Source organism: Cygnus atratus, chromosome 1 (genome assembly GCF_013377495.2).
Source record: "Cygnus atratus isolate AKBS03 ecotype Queensland, Australia chromosome 1, CAtr_DNAZoo_HiC_assembly, whole genome shotgun sequence".
Classification (NCBI taxonomy): domain Eukaryota; kingdom Metazoa; phylum Chordata; class Aves; order Anseriformes; family Anatidae; genus Cygnus; species Cygnus atratus.
This window is the reverse complement of record NC_066362.1, coordinates 135760755-135771180: the sequence shown is the minus strand read 5'-3', so window position 1 is coordinate 135771180 and position 10426 is coordinate 135760755.

Here is a 10426-nt window from a genome sequence, read left to right as displayed (position 1 = left end):
TGTGGTGGTTTTACCCTGCTGGGCAGCTGAACTCCGCAACCACTCTCTCACTCCCCTCTTCAAAGGAAAATACAATGCAAAGGGCTCAAGGGTTGAGGAAAGGACAGGGAGATCACTCAACAATTAATGTGATGGGCAAAACAGAGTAGGAAGACAGTAAAATTTATTGCCTATTACTAACAAGCTAGAGAAGTGAGAAACAAAGGAAAGGAAACAAAAACACCTTCTCCCCATCCACCCTCCTCCCCCAGAGCAACACAAGGGAACGGGGAATGGGGGCTGTGGTCAGTGCCTAACTCTTTGTCTCTGCTGCTCCTTCACGGTCACTCCCTGCCCCTGCTCCCCGTGGGGTCCCTCCCACGAGTTGCCGTCCTCCCCAAACTGAGCCTGCAGGGGCTGCCCACAGGCAGCAGCTCTTCCAGCACTGCTCCCACATGGCTCCGTACCACGGGGTCCATCCCCCAGGAGCAAACTGCTCCAGCACGGGTCCCTCACGGGTGGGCGGCAGCTCCCCCCAGACCCCCTGCTCCTGCGTGGGCTCCTCTCCACGGGCTGCAGCTCTGGCCCGGGGCCTGCTCCTGCGGGGGCTCTCCATGGGCCGCAGCCTCCTCCAGGCCACATCCACCTGCTCCACCGGGGGCTCCTCCACGGGCTGCAGCATGGAGATCTGCTCCATGTGGGACCCATGGGCTGCAGGGGGACAGCCTGCTCCGCCAGGGGCCTCTCCACAGGCCGCAGGGGAACTGCTGCTGCCTGCCTGGAGCACCTCCTGCCCAACTTCTGCACTGACCTTGGGGGCTGCAGGGCTGCTTCTCACTCCTCTCTCCCAGCTGCTGTTGAGGTGCCTTATTTTTTTTTTTTTTCTTTCCTAAATCTGCTCTCCCTGGGCCCACCCATCATCATCGCTCCCTGGCTCAGCTCTGGGCAACAGCAGGCCCCTTTTGGAGCTGGCTCTGATCTGACATGGGGCAGCTGCTGGGCTCTGCTCACAGCAGCCACCCTGTGGCCCCCCTGCTACAAAAAGCTTGCCATATAAACCCAATACAGGCAGGTGCTGATCTCTTCTCTCTGGTGACCAGCAACAGGACCCAAGGGAACACCATGGAGCTGCCACGGGGGAGGTTCAGGCTGGATATCAGGAAAAAGTTCTTCACCGAGAAGGTGGTTAGGCACTGGAACAGGCTCCCCAGGGAAGTGGTCACGTCACCAAGCCTGCTGAAGTTCAAGAAGCATTTGGACAACGCTCTCAAATATAAAGATTTTTGGATAGTCCTTTTTGGAGCCAGGAGTTGGACTCAATGATCCTTGTTGGCCTTTTCCAACTCTGGATGTTCTATGATTATATGTTTCAAAGTTGAAATATGCTTAAATACTTCAGGAGGAATTGCAAAGGGGAAGTTCAAAGTCCTGCATCAGGGGAGGAACAGCCCCAGCCACCAGAACATGCTTGGGGCCACCTAGCATGAAAGCAGCTTCACAGAAATAAATAAATAAATAAATAAATAAATAGGCATCCTGGTACACACAAAGTTGAAAATGAGCAAGCAGTGTGCCCTTGTGTTCTGCTTTAACTCAGCAGGCAGCTCAGCACCACACACCTGCTCACGCACTCTCCCTTGCTGGGAAGGGGGAGAGAATCTGAAAGGTAAAAGTGCAAGAACTCATGGGTTTAGGACAGTTTACTAGCAAAAACTGTGCACGCAAGCAAAGCAAAACAAGGAATTCATTCGCTATTTCCCATTGGCAGCCAGATGAGCACAAACTGGAACACAGGAGGTTCCCTCTGAATACCAGGCAGCACTTCTGTGCTGCGCATGTGACCAAACACTGGCACAGGCTGCCCAGAGAGGCCGTGGGGTCTCCCTGCTTTTGGAGATCTCCATAAGCTGCCTGGAGATGGTCATGAGCAGCCTGCTGTGGGTGGCCCTGCTTGAGCAGGGGGTCGGAGCAGATGGGCTCCAGAGGGCCCGGACAGCCTCAGCCATTCAGTGATTCTGTAAATAGTCAATGTTCTTGCTTGGCTATTCACTTGATCAGCATATTTTCCCTCTTCATAACTCACAGAAAACCTGACTGCTGTCTTGAGAGACAAATCATTTTGACTGTGTCTAGATCTGAGATAAATAGCTATAAAATATGTGATAAAGCCCAAGAAAGCATGGCACATCAGAGTCATGGAGCATCATGATCTCCATCTAATTGTTAGCTTGGAGACTTGTTCTATCTATGATAGCATAAAAACAAATGTCTGTAAATATGTATTAAAAAGGATGCATTGTTTTCCTTCATATAATACCCATTTTATGCTCCGCTGGAGCCAGGTGAGTTCAGTGATCCATCAGTGCACTGTTTTTAAAAAGTATTTCCACAGAATCTGGAATTGTGTATACCTGTAATTACGCTATCATCAACATTTGTAACTGTACATTTATACCCTGCTTCTTGCAAATCGTAGTGGAGAAGCAAGGGCTACTCTTTGAATTGCTAATATAAGGTGCTGTCAAAAAAACAGGTTACAGAGGTTTGGACATTACAAAAGATTGGAAATATTTTCCCTTAGTTCCCCTGTATCTCAGTGGATTCTTGCTAAAACAGGAATGACACCATCCCCCTCTCCCACAGGAACGATGTGATGGTACATTCATTCAGTCGTCTGAAGCACCTATAGCAAGGAGCACAGGAAGAGTAACAGGAATATGTACATCATCCAAGCTGAGCTGGGATAAGGACCAGTGAACAAGGGAAGAGGTGTCCCACAGAACAGCACGATGACGAAGGGAATAGGTGCTCAGGAAGTGACTTCATCTGTCCTAGTCACACAAGGACCAGTGAGGAAAAAAATAATATATTTTTAAGACTTATATCACACTGTTGATTCACAAAAGGTGCAAGCTAATGTGTAACCCATGCATAGATGTGCATACCTAACATGTCTTTACTTTTGAGACAGTTACTTTATAACCTTACCAATGTACCATTAACAATTTTAACATTACTGAAAGCCTTTGCCTTATTCCCACAGACAAAACAAAAATTGGCATCGTTTTAAACTAAAAAAAAATAAAAAAATTAGCCTGACTAAAACAATCTTTAACTCTTCAGCTGTGTTTATCCTACAAGGCCAAAAGTGAGCATTTCCTGTCAGAGAGATGCTCACAGCTTTGCAGGGTCTTTCAAAAAGCTGTGCAGTCTTGTACTGCTCTCTCAGCATTAATAAGTATATGAAGACTTTGGGTACTTCAAAAAAAATTAAATAGATAAAGCACATCACTGAAAATTGATTTAGCCAGTTTCCAGCCCTTATCTTTGCCATGGGCAAGTAACTAAGGGTACTGTTTCCGTCTTGCATCAAGGACTGATGGAAACCAAATGCATTTTACAAAGAAGAGTGGGAGAATAGCAATTGTGAGTGGAGCTACAAAAGAAGACTTTTAGTATGTATAAATTTGTCCCATGACTGGGACATATTGATTGACTGACTATATTGATCCTGACCCATTCCTGTCTCATTTTCATTGATAAGGGACTCGATACTAAAAGAAAACACAGTGTTTGTTCTGTTTTTGCTGATTAATGGAGTATCTTTATTAGATATTCTCACAAATGGCTGTAGGGAGGTAAATATTCACAGAGGACTTAACATAGCACCCAGTACTGCCTATGTTCTCCCAATTAGCTTCAGAGAGATGGCATTTTTGGTGTCATAGAGGCCAGCATTCAAAGTACAAACACAAAATAAGCTTTGTCTCAAGGGAGATGCAGACAAGTTCCTAATTTTACTCAGAATCCGCAGATCATATTTCTTTCTTTCCTTAGCTAGAAAGGATTTCAATGCCTGTCAAAAGAGGAGACTGAGGGTAAGATGACACCTTTTTTTTTCCTGGAATTACTTACTTGGGCTACAAAGAGCTCAAGTTCAAATGTCCTCCACACAACACTCAAATCCCAGGAGTATATGCTGGCCACTGAGATATGCTGATGGGAGGTTCTTTCAAACTCTTTTGCTGAAACTTTTTCAAAATTTCACTGAGTAAAGTGGAGAATCAGACCCGTCAGAGTGCTGCAGAAGCCTGCACATCACATCTGGAAGAGGCATGTGAGCTCTGCTCTCTTAAGTAACTATAATAATTTCATATGAAGTTAAAAATCTTTCAAATATGGCAATGAGAATTTCCATGAAAAGATAACCATGTGCCCACTAATCAAAGTTTTGCTATGTGGGTTAGAAATGTTGGTTCAGCTTCCTTCCTGAGGAGACTGGTTTTCCTCAGACTGGCTCTTAAGCAAAATCAGAGAAAGGAGTGATCACCAGTGCTTTTTCTTCTTAGGTTTCCAGCAAATTAAAAAGTTGGTATGACAAATGCTCCATTTCTGGTAGGACTTTTTCTTTTCCTTCTGTTGGCCCACACTTCCTTTGCTTTCCTTGCATATATTTCCGGGACTGGCCTCCCACTTCAATGCTTTGATCTCTCCCTGTAACACTGTTGAGCTAGCAAGTAGCAGTAAAATAAGAAGAAAAGAATGAAGATACAGGGATTTGGGAGAGTTGGGAGGGCTGCATTTCTGGAAATTTCATTTCAAAGCATTACTAAAAAAACTTGCCAGTCTGTCCAAGTCATTGGTAGCCCAAAGGAATACTCTGAAAAATAGAGATATTTTACATACAGGATAAAAAATGAGGCCATCTGGGAAGAGGTATCATTGTATATTCCTAGCTAAAGAGAAAGAAGGGAGGGAGAAGGAAAAGTGTTCTGATGGACTTAGCAAACAATTAGCTGTGACAACAATTAGAGTAGTAAATTATATTGTCTACGGTGGCCTCGATATATTTTCTTCTGCTGGAACTGGAACAGTTCTTAAAACTTCCCCAGCACTCGGAAGCAGGTGTGTTTTATGAGACTGGGAAAGCTAATTTTGGAAGAAAGAATTGTGAGTCTTTGGCATCAAGCCCGTTACAGTTTGGAAAGTGGAGGCTGATGGAGGAAGTGTTTTTTTGTTTTTTTTTTCTTCTGCTGTTACTTTTTTTTTTTTTTGATTTAATCTCTACTGTGTAGAGCTGGATCAGGGCAGCTACCCTTCAAAAATGTCCCTGGGAAGGTAAACAGCACGTTACGCACCTCTTTGCATGCAGATGTCAGCTTCCTCTGCTAAACTTCTATCTGCTGCTTTTCCATAAAATTTCATGCTGCGTTATATTTTGGCATAATCAAGAAGAAAATGAGACAGGAAATAATAAAAAGAAAGATTCAGCAACATGATAATGGAATGTAATGCTGCTGCTTCAAAAACTGGGGCAGGGAAGAAGAGGGAAGAAAATGCTATCAACAAAAGACATTTGTTGTTCTTCATTTCTTCATAGACATATTTCCTGGAACTTCATTTCCCCAAACAGATCATTGGATCACTCCTTATTTCATCAATAAGACCAGTTGCTTCAGGGATTTTCTTACAGTCTAGATATCCAAGAACTTGCAAGGTCATTGAATACCACATTGAATGCTACCTGGAACTAAAGTTTAACTTGTAAAGTGGATGAAAGGATAATGCCAGATTCAAAGGCTGATACAGAAGAATGTGTACATCTGTGAGTTGGGTCTAACCACAGCAAGAGTTAATAGAGCAGATCCCCCAGCCAGCAGAGGCACTCACCTCAGTTAAGTTCAGTCTAGCTACGGTTGTGAGCCACAGATGAACAGCATAAAAAAAAAAGCTCTTAAAAATCAGCTCTTCCCTTGGCAACATCCATTCATTACAGTGCTCACACAGAACGCTGACCATGCGCCCTTTTGCTCTTTACTTGTTCTCCAAGGAGGTAGGTTAGTGTTAACATGACATCTCAGCTAGCTTGGCTGCTAGCGGTGTAGTTCCCTATTATAGGCTCTGTACTGCAGCTGAGACAAGACTGCGTGTCTTATTAAGAGCTGGCTTTGTGATGTATGCTTGGAAATTCATAACTTTTGTATTTTATGAGGCAAAGAACAATATCATTATCTTGTCTTAGAGTTCTCTCATAACAAGATTTTGCTGTACAAAATTGTAACTGTTATTTCCTTCCTCTGCCACTCTTCCAAAGACTTACCTAACAGGCTGCTAGACTGATTTGTATAAAGACCTAACAGCTGTTCCCTTGCTATGATTTTCCCTTCAGGGCTGTGGAGTGTAATAACTTTCTGTAAAAGAAAAGCAAATTAATCATGATTATTTTTCAATGCATCTTCACTCCTCATACAATTTGTCATTAACTACTTATCATGTAGGCACTACAATCATAGGTGATGACAAATGCAAAGACAATGGACTCATCATCTAGTTTTGAGGCCTTCTTACTGCTGCTGCTCAAGGAAAAAAAATGTCTGGCTGTAAAGAGAGTTTTTTTTTTTTTTTAATTTATTCTGTATATAGGACAGGCAGTTATATCCAAATTACAATGAAGCCTCAGGGGAGGATAACAAGTGAGACACAAGCATGGATTGTTTGTTCCCATAAATGATATTATACACTTACGTGTATAATAATATATGGTTAAGCAGTGATCATTTCTGCGTACCCATTGCTGAAGTAAGAGCACGCGCACAACTGGTAGTGTTCATCCCAGCCTGAAGCACTCAGGCTCTGCCTATTCAAGTTGTTACAAACTGCTCTTTCCATGGTCAAGTTGCATGACCTCTGTACTGTGGCTGGTTGCTTTTTTCCCCAGCAGAATGTTCCTGTTATCTTCAACACACTATAGCGTGTTTCCTTATTAGAAATCTTATGTTGCCAGCTGCGACTTCCTGATAACCTCAGCAGCAGCGCCATGGAACAGCTCACACATACATTTTACATACATCTCTCTTCACCTGCTGCTCTCTGCAGAGAAGGTGCACTGGAGAAGAAACTGAAGCTCTGATTCTCTGTCACCCCTTATTTCACGGATTTGTCACATCCCAACGCTACATCCCAAGTCACCACGTGCAGCTCCACATCCACCTTGGCCACACTGTGTAGCTCCACAAACACCAGCCTCTGCTGTCCCAGCAGAGTCTTGTGCTCCCCTAACAGAGAGATCAGTGACCGGCTTGAACGCAGACAGCTCTCCTGTGGAGGTGACTTGGCTTGTGGCAGGGTGTTGTGCCATAGCCATCTCTCCTCTCTGCCATAGCAGAGGTCTGAGACACCGTGGGTGCAGTTTGCAGTCCTGATGTTTATGCTTTATAACCAATATCTGTTAGAGTTTCTAGGGCATGACAGGTCCAGGCACCCACTACATCCAATTGCAAGATGCCTGATGAGAGAGACAGGGACAGGAGCAAGTCACTACTCTTCTTTCTCTCGTGCCCTGGATTACAGTTCAATCATTTCTTCCAGTCAGATGGAAACAAAATGAAACTTTGGAAGAATCAAATGGTGTTGAAAAGAGAAGGAAGCAGGAGCACTGCCCACAGGAGACACGATGGGAGAGGTATGGGAATGGGGAGAAGGAGCTCCTCTCAGCTTCCTTTCTGCTTGAAGTTCCTTCAAGAACTTTCCTCAGTACTTAGCTCTATAGGGCTAGTTATCCTTAACAGGAAAAGCGAAGGACCCACTCCAGGAATTAGTTCATATTTTCCAGTTTCCTGGTAATAAATAACGGAAATATATCTGATTGAAGGTATCAGTCAACACATACGTGTGTTTTCTTCCTTCAAGCCAGAAAGTCCAAGTAGTTGAAGTCTATTTTTTTCTGCTACCCTACTCTTGTGATTTTAAGTATCTTGGAAGCTTCAGAAATATTGTGAAGTTATCCCTCTAATTCCACTTGGCAGATTACAAATTGGATTGTGAAATTTGCCGGTTAAAAGTGAAGGTTTATTTTTGTTAGCTAGTATTTATTGATTATAACTTCCGATTTTCCTTCCTCTGAACTTCACTTAAGTAAGAAGAAAACACATAGAAATTCAGATCTTAAAAGAGTAAATTACAAGAAGAGCCCAAGATAAGATGTCCTGTACCTGCAAATAAATAGCACTAGGAAATAACCAACAATAAATAAAAGTTATTACTGAAAATCCTCCTCTAGGAAATCTTATCAAGTCTGATCAAGCTTACTTTAATAAGGCATAAAAAGCTTTTCCAGAGATGACAAAGTAAGCTTGTAGAAAAGTTAGAGGAGTGAACCTCTAAGTGAATTATAGCCCTTGGCCTTTGCAGTCAAAAACAGACCTAACAGGATCTTTGGAAAAAAAAAAAAAAAAAAAAAGTCAACCTGACAATCTTGGGGTTGTACCCGTTCATTTTGTTCTAAGACCCCAACCCCAGGACTGAACTTTTAGGAAACCTAGATGTACCACGCCTGACACATTACTCACATGAAAAGGGAAAAGTCCCATATCTGAAGGATTTTGATGGAGTCCTTAAATGAATTAAAACAGATGTTTTAAAAAACTGCAGGGTGTGGTACATGTAAACAAAGGGAAACAATGACAGTGCTGACAAACAGGAGATGGCTATGAATCACTGAAAGTTATGTGCTGAAAATGCAGAGGGCATAAGCAAGAATGTAAAGATTCCAGAAGAGGGAAGCAATGAATAATTGTCAACATTTTATCATTTAGAAGTAATTTATCAACATTTCTCACCCTACACCTTGTTTTGAAGTAATCAAACTATATGAAGAACAGATGGGTGACCCACTACCTTAAAAAAGTCATGGTGGTAGCTAAGATCAGCTGTGGCCTCGTCCTAACACAGCAGCTGTGTTAAAGCTAGCGGCTAGCTTTCGTCTCTGAGCTGAGCAAAGCCTGAAGAAATTCTTGGTTATGCAATTCATTCTGTTTGCAGCCCAAGTAGTTCATTTATAACCACTGCTTCTCTCAATGGTGGGCTATTAATTCCAGCCCTCACAACTTTGTGTGGAGTCTAGAGTGGAACTGACACGTTGTTTGCAGTAATTCAAAAATCTCTCTATATATGGTTTTGTCATAAATTTCAGCTCTTAGAACCATGTGATTAAGGGAGAATCCTTTGTTGTTGTTTTTTTTTTTCCCTTAATTCATCACTGTCATGGTTTTAGAGAAACAGTTGAGAACACAAACTGTGAATAGTAAGTACAGAGTACAGCAAGACAAAATGCACTGACTTCGATTTTATGATTCTAAGCCACTACCATAGTTTCTTTTGTTGTTGTTCTTTGCTTGTTTGTTTATTTGTTTTATAATACAACATGTATGTAGTGGTCAGTGTTAGGCTTGTCCTGTGCAGTCTAACCCTTCTTGAGCAGCAGGGTCAGCAGTGAGATCACTTCCAACCTCAACAGTTTCGTGATTGTGTGTCTTCAATCTTCAGTCACTTCATTATACTTTTAAAGGGGTTCACCTCATAAACAGAAATGACAAATATTGTTTTCTGTTGCTATGTGCTGATCATTTCCCAAACGCTTCCCCCTGTGAGTGAGCGCACACATGCACGCTGTTACTCACACACAAACACAGGCACAGATGGTCCTTGCTCTTATCTAGTCTATGCAAATAACGATTTGGGTATATTAAAAAGAATAACCAGAATTATGTTTAAGTACCTGTGTCAGAAAGATAACGTGAGCCAATATGAAAATGACATTTCATTAATCGTATTAAGTCAGTGACAAACATGAAAAACGTGAATGTGCCGTTCTCAGAATTCTCTCCAAAGCAATTTGTTACGCACATCTGGATTCACATATTTCCTCCAAAGAGGTAGTGAGGTCTGTGAAACAAGCCTTCACATGCAAGCCCTCCACCTCCCATTTCTACTGTGATCATGCCTCTGTGGGTCTGAGAGGCACAGCATCTCAGAAGACTCCTAAAACACGGATGTACAGTTTAATTCACCATTTCCCAGCAGCCTTGTGTCAACATGTCTTGAGGAGAGCGCCTGTCGTGCCTGATCATTGTGAATCTGAAACACAGTACGAGACCAGTTGATTAGATTGCACTATGCCCTGTATGGAAATCATAAACTACAAGTTACATTTAAAGTAAGTAAGCACACCTTGCCATTTTTCAAAATAGCTCCTTCACACTGTCTCATACGTTGCTGAAGATGCTGGCTTCAGGGCTCTGATGAAAATGTAAACAGTGGCTGGCCAAGTACCTCTAGTTTTAGGAAAACTCCTCCCAGCAATTTATTTCTGCTCTGAAAGCTGTAGTGCTAAGAAGAGTTGTCTACCTGCCTTTTATTGGCCAGATTGCGTGCATTTTACCAGGAAGAATCTGTTTGTTTGCTTTTTTAAAAAAGATGACAGCATGGAGAATCGTTTTGAATGCAGGTACCTCCACGAAGCGCACTTGAGATTGTAACGTACTTATTGAGAACACTAGAAAGGAAATCATATACATTCATATGCTTATTGTTGATATTCAATAAAAAATAAAGTTGTATTTCATTTAAAGATGTTACAAGGTGTTCAGTACACTGACTGCGCAGCAAA